Here is a 19,634-nt window from a genome sequence, read left to right as displayed (position 1 = left end):
AGTGCTCAGCAACATTTTTTTTTTCCCTTTGGCATTAAAAGCCCAGGGCATTCCCAGGATAGTGTAAATAAAGGGAAACATACAGATGTAATAAACAATATGCAAAATGTACCATGCTAGTTTACTTGAAAATAAATTTCTTCTGATGGATTTGTTCCCAAACTAATCTGCAAATGTATGTGTGTCTACACAGTGTGTGTGCATCACAATGACAATTTCTCTGTAAACTATTGAATGGATATATTGTATAGCGATTACTTGTATCTCTTCATGAACTATAAGTAAATTTGAAGATAAGAAATAGGTCCAGGGTACACAAACTGATGTGACAGTCCAGCATATCCAGAAGTATTTGCATATTATGGAGGTAATGTACAAATGCATTCGTATTGTTAAAAATCAAAACTTTACAGGCTTATACAGAGTAAAATATCAAAGTCCATCTTGTAAATCCCCTCTTCCATTAGTCTCAATGATTAATATCTTTCCTTGATTTCAGGGAATCATGCAAGTCTGTCATTCATTCTTCCAGTCCCCTTTGTTATATATTAACAAATTTAACTACATAATAGATAATATGCAAGTCAATATATCTAATTAACACTTTTATTCCTCCATATTATCCTTCATTTTTTAAATATAAAAATTTCATATCACAAGCAATTAATGCATTTATACTTATTCGTTTTTTCTACTGAACATAACTATAGGCATTTCTCATATTATTTATTGTCCTTCAAAAATATTAAGATAATTGTCACATATTATACCTATTTTTAGATATTTATGTTGTTTTAAAAATTTTGCAGCTGAGCATGGTGTCTCATGTCTGTAATCCCAGCACTTTGGGAGGGCAAGGCCAGTGGATCACCTGATGTCAGGAGTTTGAGACCAGCCTGGCCAACATGGTGAAACCTCATCTCTAATAAAAATACAAAAAATTAGCAGGGAGCGGTGGTGGGATCCTGTAATCCCAGCTACATGGGAGGCAGAGGCAGGAAAATGGCTTGAATCCAGGAGGTGGAGGTTGCAGTGAGCCAGGATCGCACCATTGCATTCCAACCTGGGCAACAAGAGCAAAACTCTGTCTCAAAAAAAAAAAAAAAAAAAATGCTATTATAAAAATTAAGAGGATATGTCTCAAAAATTTGAGATTAACTGTTTTTCATTGATTTCAAAAAAGCTTGAGACATTTTATGCAGATTGACAAATTGTCTTTCTGACAGAATGCACCAGTGTGCACTTCCATTGCTAATTATATGAGTGGCCAACTCTCATAGTTTTATCATTATCATTATTATTATTTTTAATATTTGATCAATTATTAGTGAATACTATTTTTTAAAGACTAAAAAACTCAATTTTTATTTCCTTTATTAGTGGTATGGCTGAACATTAACTTACCATTTAATTTTGGTAAATTAATTGGTAAGTTAATGGTAAGTTAATTAACTTACCATTTAATTTTGTTAATTTTCTGAAACAAAACTGCTGATTTGATTTACTCATTTTTAAATTTATATGTTATTAAATTTCTTATACACCTACCTGTATTGCTATTTCTACATAAAATATATTAATTTCTGAATAATTGTTCCTAGTATACCATTATTTGCCTTTTAATTTTGATTATGATGATTATGAGATGCAAATATTTTTAATTGTTGTCTGTTAAAATCTTCATTATTTTTCATCATTTGCTTTTAGTCTTAGAAAGCAATTGTTACCTTATAGAATCTTTATTTATTTACCTATACTCTATTATAACATATTACCTCTATCTTTAATTTATTTTGGTGGGTTTTATGTTTCATTTGTTTGTTAATTTTCAGTTTCGTTTTCTTTTTGTTTTGTTGAAGTGGAGGCTCACTCTGTCACCCAGACCAGAGTGCAGTGGCATGATCTCAGCTCACTGCAACCTCCATCTCCTAGATTCAAGCGATTCTCCTGCCACCACGCTTGGCTAATTTTTATATTTTTAGTGGAGACAGGGTTTTGCCATATTGGCCAGGCTGGTCTTCAACTCCTGACCTCAGGTGATCCTCTCATCTCAGCCTCCTAAAGTGCTGGGATTACAGGCTTGAGCCACAGTTTCACTTTTTATATGTGTCCAACTTTCATATTTTTAATGCAATAATCTATACTTTCTTTTAAAGTTTTTTATTGCACATTAAGTCCTTACACAATTAAATAAATGAAAGAGCCCAGAGGAACCCTTCAAAAACCTCTCTATTCACCCATTCTAAACCCTATGCTAGTTTTTACAATTTTTTCTTTTGTTTTTAACAATGTTATTCTAGAAAATTAATATATGAGAAATTATACATATCTGAAGTGTATATTTGATATATTTTGACATATGTAAACATCCAGGAAATCTTGAACACGATCAAGGTAATAAAGGTATTAATCAGTCCCGAAAATTTCATTATATAATCGCCCTCATTAATCCCTCTGACCAAGTCTCCACACTTGCCCAGGGAGCCACTGCTCTGCCTGTTGTCACTGTAGATAGCTTCATATTTTCTTGGAATTATATAAATTGATCCATAGGGAATGACATGTTTTTTCATGTGGCTCCCATCATTCAAGTTATTTTGAGATTCATCCATGTTGTAGTATGGATCAATAAGTCATACCTTTGCATTACTGAATAATTTCCATTCATATTAATTCTGAGGGATACCCACACACTTGTTTATTAACATTTGGGTTGTTTCCAGTTAAAGTTATCATAAAGTTTCTATGAGCATTTGCATACAAATATCGCTTGGAATGCTTAGTCTTCTTAACTTTTGTTATTCTAACGTGTGTAGTGGTGTTTCATTACATATTTAATTTGCATTTCCTAAGTACTGACTATATTGGCGTATTTTCATGTACAGATTTGCCAACAATGTATCTTTTTGGTGAAGAATAGTATGCTAAAATCTGTTGTCCATTTTTAATGGTCTATTCAGTGGATTTTTTCATTGAGTTTTGAAAATCATTCATCTATTCTAATACAAATACTTAACAGAAACAATGTCAACAAACATTTTCTCTCAGTCTATGACTTGTCTTTTATTCTTTTAACATTGTCTTTTAAATAGCAGTTTTTTTATTTTGATGCTGTCTAATTTTTTAATTTGATTCTTTATTAATAATGCTTTTGATGTTTTAGTTAAGCAACGTTTGCCTAAACCAAAGTCACAATGTTTTTTTGCTAGAAGATTTGTATCTTAGGTTTTCATGTAGGTATACGATACACTCTATTTAATTTTTGTATATGACATATAAATATATACTAAAGTTCATTTTACATATGAATATATAACTATTCCAGGTTTATTTGTTGAACAACTATACTTTGTCCACTGAATTACTTTGGCACCTTTGTCAAAATCTGTAGTTTATGTATATTTAATTTTATTTGCAGATTCTCTAATCTGTTCTACTAAACAATGTTGACAATATCACATTGTCTCCATTGCTGTAACTATATAATAACATTTGAAACTGAATAGTGTGAGACTTCCAACTTTGCCATTTTTTCTCAGCTATTTTGATTATTTTAGGACTTTTGCATTTCCATAAATATTTTAGCATTATCTTATTGGTTTGTACAATAAGTCTGTGGGGATTTTTATTATGATTGTGTTGAAACTACAGATAAATTGGGGAGATCTGATAGCTTAACAATATTGAATCTTTCTACCAATGAGCAGGGTATAATTTTTTTTATTTTTTAAGGTGTTCTTTAACTTACCTCAACAATAGTCTGCTATTGTGTGGAATGTTCTACAAGTCAAGCTTCTTAATCATGCTCTTTATATCTTTGACATAATTATTAATTTTATATTTATTTCACCAATTATTGAGAGAGAGGTGTGAAATCTCCCACTGTGAATATAGAGTTCATTATTTCTCCTTTAATTCTATGAATTAATATTATATTTATTGGGGCTTTATTAGGGGTATAAATATTTAGAAATATAGTCTCTTCTTGAATGGACCTCATTATCAGGAAATGACCTTATTTAGCCTTGCATAATTCTTTGCTCTGAAATTCTCATTCTGATATTAACTTAGCCTCTTCAGTGTCTTGTTTAGTGTTAGCTTGAAATATTATTTCTCATCCTTTTATTCTAACTTTTTTTTCCTTTATTTTTAAAGTGTTTTTTTATAGGCATCATTTAGTTGGGCTGTTCTCTTTTATCCAACCCGGTAACCTATTTATTAAATGTGTTATTAAGACTATGTACTTTTAATGTGGTATTTAATCATGTTAGCTTTAAATATAGCAGCTTGTAGTATTTGTTTTAATTTTAACCTATTTTCTCTTGTTCACTTTATCCTTTCTTCCTTTTTTAATTATTCCAAAATGTTTTATGATTACATTTTAGCTATGTTGGCTTGTAGACTGCAACATTTTGTTTTGTTATTTTACTGGTTATTTAGCTTTGCATCTTTACCTTACTGTTTTCTACATTCAGGAAATATTCTACTTTACATAAAATAACCATACATTAACTCTATACTCTTCTATTTGGTACTTATTATTCCCAATGTTTGTGTCGTTGCTGTCATACAGCATATTTTTACATGTGGTAGAAACTCTAAATTACAAATTAGTATTTGTAAACACTCGATTAGATTGAAGTGACTTAAAAAATAAAAGTGTCCAGTACATTTTTCTGTGTAGGCATATCGTCTTTCCTCTCTATCCTTTATGTGCATCCATGCTCCCACCTAGTATCATTTTTCTCCCCCACAAAGAACTTTCTTTAATATTTCATATGGTATGAATAACCCGGTGATGAACTTTTTTCAGCCATTGTTTGTCAATAGTGTCTTTTAACTTATTTTGTAAAGATATCTTATCTGAGTATAGAATTCTAGGTTTAATTTTTTTTTACCAAGATTTAAAAGATATAAGACCGAGGTGTGCTGTAGCATCTTAGCTGCTGGAGTGGTTGGGGTGAGAAGAACAATGAGAAGCCAAGTAGATCCACTTGAGGAAAATCCCCAGAACTGAAATTATAGAAAATGAATTACAGCAGTACAATGATAGCTAGATTCTTTTTTTTTTTTTTTTGAGACGGAGTTTCGCTCTTGTAACCCAGGCTGGAGTGCAATGGCGTGATCTCGGCTCACTGCAACCTCCGCCTCCTGGGTTCAGGCAATTCTCCTGCCTCAGCCTCCGGAGTAGCTGGGATTACAGGCACGCGCCACCATGCCCAGCTAATTTTTTGTATTTAGTAGAGACGGGGTTTCACCATGTTGACCAGGATGGTCTGGTTCTCTTGACCTCGTGATCCACCCGCCTCGGCCTCCCAAAGTGCTGGGATTACAGGCGTGAGCCAAGACACCCAGCCGACAGCTAGATTCTTATTGCTTTTGTCTCTAGTTATATTAGTAGAATCCAAATCCAATTAAACATGACTTTACTCTTCTAATTTTGCTGAGATCCCAAAGGTAAAAGACCCCCATCCTTCCAACCAGCCACAGGGCTGCATAAAAACTGACAGACTCCCTCTGTCCCCGGCCCACATCCCTTGACCTTCTTCAGGCTATAAGCCTATTTTGTCCCTGGTTGTGGAATAGCCCAGTTTAGACTCTTGTCAATGAAGTCCATCAGTTCCACCTACGTCTCAATGAGGAGGAGACCTCCAAGACCACCACACCATTTGCTTGACTTGTGTAGGCTGCTGGATACAAGGAGGTACTCAGTATCTCGAGTTTCTACAGTCACAAATATATTTACACTTGGTGTCAAATTTTGTATTTTAAAATGTGATCCATTGTTTTAAAACTCATTCAAAAGCAGCCAGTGGACTAGTTCGCTAAGATCAGACTGCGCCTTCAACTCCTGAGTGAATCCTTGTTCTTTTGTAAATGTGTTTGCCCTGAAGTCACACTTTTTCTAAAATTAATCCAGTTAGTACTTGAAGTATCTTTCCCAAACCCAAGAATGTTTACAGAAAATCATTTTAAGAGGATTAATTAATTTGACAAAATCACCTTGACATCTCTTTGCATACCATGTTGACAACTATATGTACCCTAAGTTTGTGTTGTATTCATATTTACAAGGGAATAGGGTAGTTTGGTTTTTGAAGAATGCACTTTTTTTTTTTTAATTTTTTATTGGATTATAGGTTTTAGGGTACATGAGCAGAGCATGCAAGACAGTTGCGTAGGTACACACATGGCAGTGTGCTTTGCTTTTCTTCTCCCCTTCACCCACATTTGGCATTTCTCCCCAGGCTATCCCTCCCCACCTCCCCCTCCCACTGGCCCTCCCCTTTTCCCCCAAATAGACCCCACTGTTTAGTACTCCCCTTTCTGTGTCCATGTGTTCTCATTTTTCATCACCCACCTATGAGTGAGAATATGCGGTGTTTCATTTTCTGTTCTTGTGTCAGTTTGCTGAGGATGACGTTCTCCAGATTCATCCATGTCCCTACAAACGACACAAACTCATCATTTCTGATTGCTGCATAATATTCCATGGTGTATATGTGCCACATTTTTCCAACCCAGTCTATTATCAATGGGCATTTTGGTTGATTCCAGGTCTTTGCTATTGTAAACAGTGCTGCAATGAACATTCGTGTACATGCGTCCTTATAGTAGAACGATTTATAGTCTTTTGGATATATACCCAGTAATGGGATTGCTGGGTACTTTTAAATGAAGAAACCATGTCAGATCTTCTACTCCCTGCCTTGCTTCCTCAATCTCCCGCGTAGACTTGGGGCTCCTTCCAAGGTGCCGTTAAACATGCCCGAGCTTCCGTGTTCCGTGGAGGATTTCCGCACAGGGAACAACGCACCTCCCTGCAACCGTGAAAACTGCATGCGTATTGACTGGAATCTTTGTAGACATCCTGGACATGCTGGCTCTCCAGTTCTTTCCTTTTCTCCTTTGGACTGTTTTAGCTTTAAGCAAACGGCGTGATGTGGTCCCAAGGCGGCAGGCTGCCTGAGGGATGCTCAGGGCTGCCTCGGAAACCCCCTAGGACTTCAGCTTTTGTGTTTATAAAGACATTTGTAACCAGATAGATGTTTCTTTTTTAATTTGTTATTAAAGTAGGTGCAACAACCAACAACAAAATAATAATAATAAAATAAAAGATATAGGACCCCTGTCTTCTAGTTTGCAGTGTTTTGAATAAAAAAATATAATGCACAGTCCTTGTCTGTGACTTGCCTATTTTCAATGATTGGTTTAAGAGTTTTTTTTATCATTGATTTTGGGCAATTTGATTGTACATATGTACACAATTTGATGGTGTACATATAATAGTGCTCTTAATAATTTGTGTGTGTGCACATGGTTGGGTTCATTAAGTATCCTGGATCTTTAAGTTAATATTTTTATTGACTTTAGAATGACCAATTTTAACAGTATACATATTGTTATTTTTTCCTTCCTTAGGACTGCAATTTTATGTATTTTAGGTTCATTTGTTCCACAGCTCATTATTATTCATTTGATTTTGTTTTTGCTTTTTTTTCTCCCAGTTCCAATTTTGCTAACTTCTTCTGCTCTCTGAGTTCACTCACAGTTTCATCTGCAATGTTTATTCTGCCAATAATGTCATCCAAAGTATTTTCAAATTACATATTGTAAGTTACAGCTCTACAAGTTCAATTTGAGTCTTTATAATGAATGTGTCTCCACTTACCTTTTAAACATAGAGAATACATTTAAAATAAATATTTCTATGTGTTTATCTGCTAATTTCCGATTTGCATCTGAGTCACATCTAGATTAATTTTTAATTTAATTTCCTCCTAATTATGGTTCATAATTTTCTGCTGGTTTTTCTGTCTGGAGATAATTTAATAGATGCCAAACATTGTAAATTGTACCTTGCATGGTACTGAATATTTTTGTTTGTATGAATGCATTTTGTTGTTATTTTTGTACACAGTATAGCAGCTTGGAAACAGTTTGATCCTTTTCAATTGTTTTAAAATTTGTTAAGCATTACCTGAACAGTTCTTAGTCGAGGATTATTACCCATCATTGACGCAAGACCCTTTGGCGGGGGGGATTCTTCTTTTCAAAACAAGACACAATGTCCCAGGAATCACAGGTTTCTCTGGTCTCTCTGGTGGTAACAGGCACTGTTTCCAGCTCTCTAGTCTTTTCAGGTCTCTTTTTTCTCCTCAGCCTCAGGTTATTTGCCCACATTCATGTGCTCATCTGCTAAAAACTCAAGGTCAGCTGTGTTCCATTGTCCAAAGCACTCTTTCTCTGTGTGCAACTTTCTCCGCTCAGTATTCCATCATGTAAACTATCTTAGTCTCCCCAGATTCTCAGCTGTATCTCCCCAATTTACAGAGACTACCAAGTCTCGTCTAGGGCCTTGCATTCCTGTGCTGTATCCTGGAAACATCCATGGCAATAAGAACAAAAAATAGTAGGATTCAGTAGGCCTCCCCAGCCATGCTGAACTGTGAGACAATTAAACCTCTTTCCTTTATAAATTACCCAGTCTCTGGTGTGTCTTTTTAGCAGTGTGAGAACAGAATAATACACTGAGTAATATAAATTACATTGAGATATAATAGTATTTTTCAGAATTGTTTGCAGTAAGGAGGTCATAATGGTGATGAAATCTAATTATTTTTTCTTTTTTTTTGAGACAGAGTTTTTGTTCTTGTTGCCCAGGCTGGAGTGCATTGGTGTGATCTCCGCTTACCGCAACCCCTGCCTCCTGGGTTCAAGTGATTCTCCTGCCTCAGCCTCCCAAGTAGGTGGGATTACAGACATGTGCCACCACTCCCAGCTAAGTTTTGTATTTTTAGTAGAAATGGTGTTTCTCCATGTTGGCCAGGCTGGTCTCAAACTCCTGACTTCAAGTGATCCTCCCACCTCGGCCTCCCAAAGTGCTAGGATTACAGGCATGAGCCAGTGTGCCCAGCCTAATTCTAATTTTAACACCAAAGCACTGATTTTATCTGGGAAGCTGAAAGTTCCTGTTACTCACCAAGAGTCAGTCTTCATAGAGGATCTTTTCCAACAGGTGTATCTGTTGTTGCACGCATCGATTTCAAGGGATTAAAGTACATTTTACCAATAAGAGGTGAGTCCCTCAACAGCAGAGATCTTGATTTAATCAACCCAGCTTATGGAGTGGCTGACAGGTTCTTTGGCATAGAGTAGGACCTCAGTACATCTTGCATAATAAATGAAGGTCTCCGAATTTGCACTCCACAATGTACATTGAATGACCTTTAATATACCTTGGGGCGCCTGTAATCCCAGCGCTTTGGAAGGCTGAGACAGGTGGATCACTTGAGGTCAGGAGTTCCAGATCAGCCTGGCCAACATGGTGAAACCCTGTCTCTATTAAAAATACAAAACTTAGCCGTGTGTGGTGGTGCATCCTTGTAGTCCCAGCTACTCAGGAGGAAAATTGCTTAAACCCTGAAGGCAGAGGTTGTAGTGAGCCAAGATGGCACCACTGCACTCCAGCCTGGGCAACAGAGGGAGATTCTGTCTTAAAAAAAAAAAAAAAAAAAAAATACCTTGGACTTCAAGTCACTAATCCAGCCCAAAGGACAAAAATCAATAGAAGCCCTTTCATATTAAAAGTGCTATGCTGGGTGACAGAATTTATTAGAAACATGAAGGACTTATGAGCCACCCAGCTGTAGGAAAAACAATCAGAGTAAAATGAAAAATAATTTAAGGTACAATAAATGTGATTCTTTATGAATACTGAATAAATTTCCCTTCTCACCTGTTTTACATTGCTTTAGGATTTATTGTAACCTCTTTATGTTTAGAGAGAAATTAATACATAATTGGATTCCAGAATTGCAATTTCTGTTGAAAGTTTAACATCATTGTCTTGAATTTTCTTAGAAATACAACCCCTAATTATTTATGGCAAAGAAATGCCACAAATACAAATCTGTTTGTATTCCACAACAGTTCATAGCAAGAAACCTAGCAAAAGAGAATATAAAACTTCAAATCATTCTGTTGATACTTCCAAGAGTGATAAGTGTCATTCTCCTATAAATTGAAGTAGGTATACTATTAGCTCAGCAATTTAATATAAAAACCAATATTTATATCTCTTTCGCCATATAAAATTATGTTGTAACAATTCTGAGTGTGAAAATCAGTGCATATATGTATGTTTTTTTACACTGTAAAAGTCAATTAATCCCTTTCTTTACTTAGCAGGGTCATGATATCTCAGGCCAAGTTGTCTATGCATTATTAGTCTGATGGCCAGGTAAGGAGGTAGGGATAAATCCTCAGGGAGGTGTAGGCTGCTTTCTAAGGCAAAGATCTCTGCATTGTCTTTAAGCAAGTGGAGAGTGTTGGCTATGATGACAGAGAAGTGGATCACTTCTGCAAGCCCAGAGGGTTCTGGAGAATATTGGATTTTAAGGTTCTTAAATGTTTTGTTTCAGAGATCCTCACTCTGGATATCCCGCTGTTCCTGATCTTTGTCCATCAGACCTTCTTGGGTTGAGAATATAATCTTCTCAGGAGTTTTTTTATCCTTATAATTAATTCCTTGGCCTGACCCTCAGCCGTATCTACCTTGTGGCTGGATGAAATGGGTTATATACCACCAAAGAGGCTCCCTACTTCTACATTTTGTTTCAACTTGGCAATTATTGATAATACTCCTCAAGCTTTTATTTTTTATTTTTCTTTATTAATATACTCAACAAGTTGCATTAGATTTAACCACCTCTGTAAGATAATTTCTCCAGAATCACTAATGCAGATTGGCCCCAGATGACCAAGCAAATATGTATGTTTTTTTCCATTTCTTACAAGAAGGAGACTCAGAACTATATCACATGTTCATGTGATGGAAAATAATACACAAATATGCTCTTACCCCCAATATAAATTCTTCCACCTTTATTATAATATAGACTGAAAGCACCTGGAGAAACTAACATTCTGCAAAATAAGATATTGCTCCACTGTATCCATGCTATCATGGTAAGTGAACTGGATGAGCAACAAACAACAAGTGTGCTGGAGGCCCTGCTAATATTTATGTCCTCCATATGGTCGGCAATAGACTCAAGATTCAGGATCCTGCCGTATCAGTAAATATTTTAGAGCTATAGTGGGCTGGAAACACTGGACCATTCACGATAAAATAAAGGACAAATTGTTGCATCTTATAACTCCGTCTGTCAGGAAAGAAGCAGAGTGCCTGTAGGATTCTCTGGGTTCTTGAGGCATCATTCCGTCACTTGACAATGCTGCTACATCCATTTTCCTCGTGACTGGGAGGGCTGGCAGGTCTGAGGGGGCCCCGGAGCAGGAAGAGGCTCTTGCAGCAGGCCCAGATCGCAGCACAAGCAGCTCTGCCACTTGAGCCATATGACCCAGCAGACTCAGTAGTACTCGACGTATCTGTAGTAAGAAAAGGAAAATTGTTTGTGTAAGATTTATGACAAACTATAATAAGAGAATTACAATGGATACCTATAGGGTCCCAAGGCAAGGCCATGCCATTTGCATCAGAGTTATCCACCATTTGAAAAACAGCCACTGGTGTCCTTCTAGGCCTTAATAGACATAGCACCTGACCACAGAAGACCATGTGATAAGAAGGACTTCGGCCAGTGAATCCATCAGACACTAGCATACAGTACTCTTTCAAAACTGAGTATTGTAATTAAAAATATAGTTGCTACTATTTTAGGCAAATCATAGTGGCTATTTTTATCTAATTTTTTTTTACTTTTTAACGATCTTTAACATTTATTTAAAATTTGGAAATTTAACATTTCTGAATATATATATACATATGTATATATGTATATGTAAATATATGTAGATATGTATATATTTCACATTTTAGAAAGCCTATGCTTAATTCCTTTACTGGTATGTCTATTGTTTTACTGCTCTTTATACATTAAGAATATTTACTTTTAAGAATATTAGCAAATATTAATAAAATTAACATTTGTTTCATTTCCCAACTACAGTGTGCCATTTGACTTGTAGTTTTTATTTATAGCATTTGAGGGCATAAGAAATTGTCCTTATTCAATGTGTAGAAAGTAAATTAATTATTCTTTTATTCTGTGTCTTCCTTTGATGTCAGTACACTAATTTAAAAAGTCAGTTATTCAGTAGAAAATTTTACTTTAAGAAAAATGCTACTCAAAATAATTTAGAAAATTTATAGTGATGGACAACAAAATCCGAAACTCCTTATTCTTCAAACCTAAAAACCATCAATGAATATGTTTTAGCACATTTGTCTCCCAGATTTTAATATGTATATTTTTCTGCTCTTTTTAATAATGCCAAGGTTACAATTTCCCTTTCACTTTTTTCCCTTAACATTTTCCCGTTGCTTTAGTGGCGGCTTTTTCCCGTAACATTTTCCCGTTGCTTTAGTGGCGGCTATCTGCTACCCAGCCAGGGACACTCACCATGACTATTGTTGGAAGGTTTTCTTTCTTCCATATTTTCCAATTATAAATAATACTACAATTAATATCTTTCTATAAAATCTTCCCTTATGCCAGTGAGTAGATTATTTCCACTGGATACATTCAGACAAAATGGGATTCCGAGTCAATGGACGTGGTACTTAAGAATATTCATATGTATTGCCAAATTTCTCAGCAGTGTTCACTTCCCCAATTATATGAGACTTCACACCATTCTTAACAGCAGAATCCACTGCTTTGGTGGTTGTGTTTTTCCCCATAAGCCATAGACACACACACACATATATATACATATCCACAATCAACTCTTACACTCTTACCCATGTTTTAAGTGAAAATTATAAGGATGTGTGCCTCTTTTGGTTGTAGTTTAAGATAAGGAAAAAGTACATTGTGGCTTATGAGTTATTGATTGAAAGAAAGGTATCATTTGTCAAGGCAGTCATTGGCCTGCAATACCAACAACTATACAAACACATATGCCCCAATCACAGATTTTTTGCTCATGTTCTGTTATGGAAACACAAAGTCTTATTGATTGCATTCTGGAATTAAAGCTCAACTCGATGGCTGCAAACATACCATTGCCTATAGTACATTTATTTTTGAGACTTGTTTAACTATAGCAGGTAGGAAAATCAATGTGTGGGGCCCAACTAGACTGACCTTTATCAAACAAAATAACCTTTTATTTCTTTTTTTTCCCCTCAACTCTTCATGTAATTTTACTTCTGCTCCTCTATGGTCTCATGACCTCAAGATACTTAGAAAATTCCACAAAAACTGTATTAGATAGTTTGGAGTAAAGATGACTTGATTGAAACAGAGAGAGAAAGGGGCATTTGCACAGGTTGTAATGAATGCCCCAAGGCAGAGGACCTGTGTAAGCTATTAGATAATTCATTTCAATGTATTTTTTTTTCATTTTTCTCTCTTCCTTGTTTTTGGGAGGTTGCTATCTTTCTTTGAGGGAGTTAAATTTGACACCTTAGAAATGTATTTGAAATGAACAAATCTGGAGTATCATTGCCATGTTGGAGTTTATGAACAGCACTGTCTTGGGGATAGGGGACATGATGGTTGTAATGAGTGTACTTTTACCCCATTAATTATTTTTTAAAGTTATTTATTCATTTATTTACATACACTGAGCACTGACTTCAACCCAGAGACTAGTTGCCTGAATGCTCAGAGTCTGGCTGCACAAGCAGCCACTTGAATCCATGAGGACAACGAATTCACTGAGCCAGCCTAGGAGTTTAAGCATGCACAAAGTGATGCAGGAGACCCTACAGAGCAGTCACCATAGGTAACAGAGTTGAAAAGGGCTTCTGACAGACCAGTCCAGATTCAGTGGGCTGGGTTTGAAAAGCTATGTAGACATTGTTTTTGCTGAGAAGATGGAGAGGGAAGTCCACATGGGGGGAGTAGCAGCTTGCCCCAGATTCTTCAGGGAAGTCTGAAGATGACATGGCTGTAGTAAAGGTCACATAGAGGGACTGGGGAGAGATGAAACTGGAAAGGTATTTGGAGGCCATATGGGACAGTCTTTGAAGCCAGCTGGAGTTTTAATTTGGTTTTCCTTTTCCCGTATGGCAATGATCTGCTCTGCATTTGACCCTTTCAATCTCTTTGCAAATGGTAGCCAAGTTGAGTAAGACCACTTACCACTTTTGCAAAATCTGTAATGACTTCCACTTTGCTCAAAATAAAATCCAACTAGCAATGAATTATAGGGTATCACATGCTTGCCCCTCATCCCTCTCATCTCTTATTGAGCTACTCTCTCATCCACTGTAATCCAACCACTATGACCTCATCACTGTTCCTCAGACACTCCAGAGTCTTCAGCCATTCAACTCCAGGATTCTCACCAGTGGCTCTACAGTTTCTCAGACCTTTGGCTTTGAACTCAGTTACATCATCAGCTTTCCTCGTTTGGAGACCTTCAAACATGGACTAAACAACTCTATTGGCTTTCCTGATTCTCTAGTTTGCAGACAACCTATCATGGGAATTTTCTGCCCTCATAAATGAGTGAGTCAACTCCCCTAATAAACCTTATCTCCCACTTCTCTTTCTCTCTCTATATATATATATATGTATTTTTTTTCCTCTGGATAATCCTGGCTATAACTAAGATCCAGACCAACTCTAGGTACCTGAGTGCTGTTTGGAATGCCTGAGCAGGACCAGAGTGTGTCTCTGGGGAAATGGTGAGTGCATAAAGTGATTCCTGCTCTCATTGATCCAAGGGAAAATTTCCTCATGGTTGGAGAGAAAAGTTCTAAAGAAACAGGTAGAAAATAGAGAAAAGGGCTTTCAGACTGACCTTAAGTCTAAACGTTTTGTTGAAGGAAGGAATCATATTGTGAATGCCAGTACATGGTCTGGAGGTTTTCCACAGAATAGGAAACTAATAGGAACCAGGAACTACATAGTAAATTTTAATAAATAGTATGATTGGTTCATATGTTTAAGTGGCTTATGGATTTAGCAAAAGGATAGAAAGCTAATGAAGTTCTCTTCGTGATTTAGGATTTAGAATTTAAGTCATGATTAACACAATCCCATTTGCTTTCATCATTTGGCTAATACAAAACAAAGTCTCTGTCCAGAGGTAATAGTGGTCATGACCAAGTCAACAATTGCTACTCAAAAGTGAGCAGCACTTTATGTGCCAGGTACATTTAATGAATTGCACATAGCTTAATCCAAGAGTTGGCAACATTTTTCTGTAAAGAGCCACACGGTAAACATTTTGGGATTTTTCAGGACATAAGATCTCTGTTACAACTACCCAACTCTGCTGTTAGCAGAAACACATCCACAGATGGCACGCAAACAAGTTGGCATACTATGTTTGAATAAAACTTTATTTACAAAGACGAGGAAAGGCAGTGTCTAGATTTGGTCATGGGCTGTAATTTGATGACCTCTGGTTAGATTTAGCTGATATTTTTCCCAGCTCTATGGTATTATTTTTAACTCCAATATATTGATTCGGGGACTGGGGCTAGACTAGGGCTAAGCTGAGATATAGAGGGGGCAGTATTCTAATACATGTCAATATGATTCCATTGCCTACATTTTTTTCTTGCATTGAATTTTTCACTTCACTGTGACAAATGAATCTGTATTTCTTCCCTCTATGCCCTTTTCTCACTAAAGGAACCACTAGTGGAATATATGCTGGTTTTCTTAGTTCGTATTCAGCTGCACACCTTGGTGGGGCCCCTCAAAGGGAGTGTGTTTTCTGTTTCTCAAGTACGTTTACCTGCTCCAGTGCCCAAGGATGTTTGTTCACTCTACCTGTTGCCCTTTCTTTGTTGTTCTGCCTGCATTGAAAGTCTGATATATGAATCTTATTTTAGTGTCAAACTCAATTTGTCAATGCTAGAAACTTTCCTTGTAAACCTCTGAAAAACAAGGAAGTAGATTTAGAAGGAAGGGATTGCTCATTGAATACTAACTAACTATACATGTAATTCCTTCTTGCTGAGAAGAAAAAAAAAAAACCAACATGCAGGAAAATTGAACTTTGATCAAGTGGGACAAAGGAAATAGGAGAAAAGGCAACATGCTCTTTGAGGAATAATGCTAAGCCAAGGAGCTGCAATTCATGGATTCACTGGCTCTTTTCTCTGAGCTCCATGGCCTAGGAATCGTCACTTTGGTGTCTCTATTAGGGAATATAAACAACTTAATTGAAAAGTATAACCTTTGGAACTTTCCAGAATTTGCTGTCCTCTGCACATGGATGGAGATATCAAAAGAAACATGAACCTTGGTAGGCACACATATTAAGAGTGCAGCCTCCCAATCTTCTACATAATTAGCACCTAAAGCCTGTCTTTATTATGCTTTTGGTCATCTTGTCCCCTTCCTTATCAAAACCAAGATTATCACTCCTATGCAGAACTGTTTCTCAGTTTTGGTTTCTAGTATGAGAAGCAAGCATCTCCCGCAACAAACTGGCATTACTAACAACTGACCCTTCTTAGTAGATCTGTCCCTAACCTCAAGTAAAATGGCATCTTCCCTCCTGAAAGCTCAGTGCCATACCCTTTCAATCTACTTGCAAATAGTAGTTAAATTGAGTCAGACCACTGTATTCATGGAATTTTTAAGAGAAATCAGATAGAAGCCATGACTCTTCTCTTTGAGAGTATTAAGAAGGGAAACTCCTAAAGAGGAAAACTCTTGGAAACCTAAACTCATAAGATAGTCTTCTGAAATACTCTACAAAACTCTCACACCAGGTACCACCATAAATAGAAAAGCAATTTTCTAACATTAACTCCAAATAATTACATTAACATGCAAGCCTCATCTCATCCAATTTTAACATCCTGTTTTTCTTAAAATCAGGCAATGAGGGCACATTCTGAGGTTGGCACTAATACAAAAGAAGCAAATTCATAGTTCCATCAAGACTGATGTGTTTATTTGTACAAGTGAAGGTGTGTGGCCAAATGTCACAACCTTCAACTTGTAAAGCCAGTTTTCTAGAGTAAAATGCAAATTTTATCTTTAATGGCCTTGGTTGAAATAAAAAAGCATTTTGACTCCCTCCCTCCCAAGAATTCCTTTGTACATGTGGGGGATGAATTGTTCCACTGTCTATTTCCATTTTAATGATTTATTTTTCCTGGAACTGCCTAGAGTCTTGCTTTTCCAATGGTAGTCAAAACTACCTGGGTTTGGTGCTTCCCAGGGAGTATATAAAACCAACTTCACAGAAGACTTAGTGGCTCACATAATGTGACTGAATCCACAGAAGCTTGTTTTGTAGGGCCAGTTAATGTGAAATACTTTATAAAGAATGTCATTATCTGCCTCTCATGAAAGATTTTTCCTTTACCAAATGGAGAATCTCTCTTTCACAACTCTCAGAGATGTTTAAAAATGATTCCAATTCTGATTCCTGTTACATTTATGGTCGGGCCCTTTGGATACTGAGGGAGGAATAAATAAATATGAGGTCATCCTAACCAAAATTTTAAGTTATATTAATTGGAAGATTTGCAGGTAACAGTATGCTTTTTATGATTACAGAGTTAATTTTTTTCAAAAATGTATCTTAATTTTAAAATATTTTATATGTTTTATGTTGCTTTCAGTTTATATAATAATTGTACATATTTGTGGGGTAGAGTGTGATGTTTTGATGCATACGTACACTGTATAATGATCAAATCAAAGTAATTAGCATATCTGTCACCTCAAACACATCTTTTTTATAAGAACATTTATCATTCTCTCTTCTAGCTGTTTTGGAATGTTAAAGTATTATTGTTGACTATGGAATACTTACATTTGTTCAGTACTTGCTATGTGTTCAGTACTTTATATTTTACATTTGTTACCTCTCACAATCCCTAGAAGATACACATTGATATCTCTACCTCACATGAAGAAATTCAGAGGAACTGAGTTGTGTAGTGTAGGAGATGGGTCAGAGTGGTGGGAGAAGCTGTAGGGAAAGGAACAGGCTTTCTGAAAGGTCAAAAGGCTCTGCATAGCTTTGGGGGAGAATAAGCTGAAGGCAGCGGTCCTCTTATCCTGAGGCAGAGGGCAAGGAATAGGTACAAGAAGTATAGGGGAATTTGTCTTCAACAGGCCTGCTTACTTACGTTGACCAGGAACTGATGGTTGATCATCTGCACTGGACTCCTCCCTGAAAGGTGAAACAATAAATGTTAATTACCCTCAGACTGTGTTTGCCCCAGACTTTCAGCATTATGTCTGTACTGAATAAAAGCAAGCAGCTCCATCTTTTCAGGGCTGCTGCATCTTGGCCACTAGAGCCCAGCAGACCCCTAGCCACTCTTACACTTCATACTTGTGTCTCAGTACTCCTTTCATCCGTCGCTTAGCCAGGGTCTGTGGGATGGACCCAGCAGTGTAGAACCATCTAGTATTGTAATATGTAAACTAAGAGCAAAAATTTTATAACTGGAACACCTATATTCAAACTCCATCTCTACCACTTCATGATAAGATTTAAATTTGAGTCTTAGAGGCTGTACTTTGGGACCGATCTTCTCACTAAAAAAAATAATGATAGTTGATAGGTTATTATAAAATAAAACTGTAGCACACAGAATTTAAAAAATACTTTTAACACATAATAGGGAAGATTTGCTAGCTAAGATATAGGAAAGCTTAAAATCTAAAACAGAAAAAAAGCAAAACATTTAAAATATCAATACATAATAGGTAAAGCATATGGTTAAATAAGTAAATGGAGTAACATAAATAAGCAGTAAATATTTTATTGAATCGTCAATAAAAAATTAAAATAATTTTTTGAGACAGTCTCAATCTATCACCCAGGCTAGAGTGCAGTGTTGCAATCTCAGCTCACTCCAAGCTCTGCCTCCCAGTTTCAAGTGATTCTCCTGCCTCAGCCTAGGCCTCCAGAGTAGCTGAAACTACTGGCGTGCACCACCACGCCCAGCTAATTTTTGTATTTTTTAGTAGAAACAGGTTTTCACCATAGTGGCCAGGATGGTCTCCATCTCTTAACCTCGTGATCTGCCCACCTCAGCCTTCCAAAGTGCTGGGATTAAATGTGTGAAAAATTTTAAAAAGTAAAAAATAATATTATGTTATTATTTATGGATTTTAACACAGTAATGTCTGATTTCAAACAAGACATAAAGATCACTGTATTCCAAGTTTATTTATTTATTTTACTCAACCAGTATGAGTGTGTGCATAAAATATGCATATGTAAATCCCATGAAAACTCATAATCATCAATAAACTCTAAGCATGATTAAGACAATGGGTAGAATCCCTAGTATTATGGAATGAATGTTTGTATCCCCTCAAAATTGTTATGTTGGAGCCCTAAACCTCATCATGATGATATTTAGAAGAGAAACTTCGGGAGGTGACTAAGATTAGAGAAGTCATAAAGCTGGGGCATTCATGTGGGATTAGTGCCCTCATAAGAAGAGATACTACAGAGCTCACTCTGTCTTTCTCCACCATATGAGGCAAGAACATGGACATCTACAAGCCAGAAAGAGAATCTTCACCAGAACTTCACATTCTGGCACCCTAATCCTGGACTTCCAGCCTCCAGAATTGTTATAAATCAATTTCTGTTGCTTAAGACACCCAGTTTATAGTATTGCATTATAGCAGCCAACTTGTTAGGAAAGATGTATATAA

At 36.3% G+C, this 19,634-nt stretch overlaps 1 long non-coding RNA gene across 5 annotated transcripts in view; it reads left to right on the top strand.

Moving 5' to 3' along the window:
• Positions 1-14,277: 14,277 nt before the first annotated feature.
• LOC118152349 (uncharacterized) overlaps positions 14,278-19,634 on the top strand; it is a 33,116-nt gene continuing 27,759 nt past the window's right edge. For 3 of the 5 annotated variants that reach the window (XR_013533530.1, XR_013533532.1, XR_013533531.1), the window contains exon 1: positions 14,280-14,486. This is a non-coding gene — a long non-coding RNA (uncharacterized LOC118152349). Of the gene's footprint in view, positions 14,487-19,634 lie in introns of all 5 variants that reach the window. The other 2 variants (XR_004741072.3, XR_013533533.1) reach the window with 2 other exon arrangements.

Source organism: Callithrix jacchus, chromosome 3 (genome assembly GCF_049354715.1).
Source record: "Callithrix jacchus isolate 240 chromosome 3, calJac240_pri, whole genome shotgun sequence".
NCBI lineage: Eukaryota > Metazoa > Chordata > Mammalia > Primates > Cebidae > Callithrix > Callithrix jacchus.
Note: the sequence above shows the minus strand (reverse complement) of the source record. Positions and strands in the feature narration are given on the sequence as shown.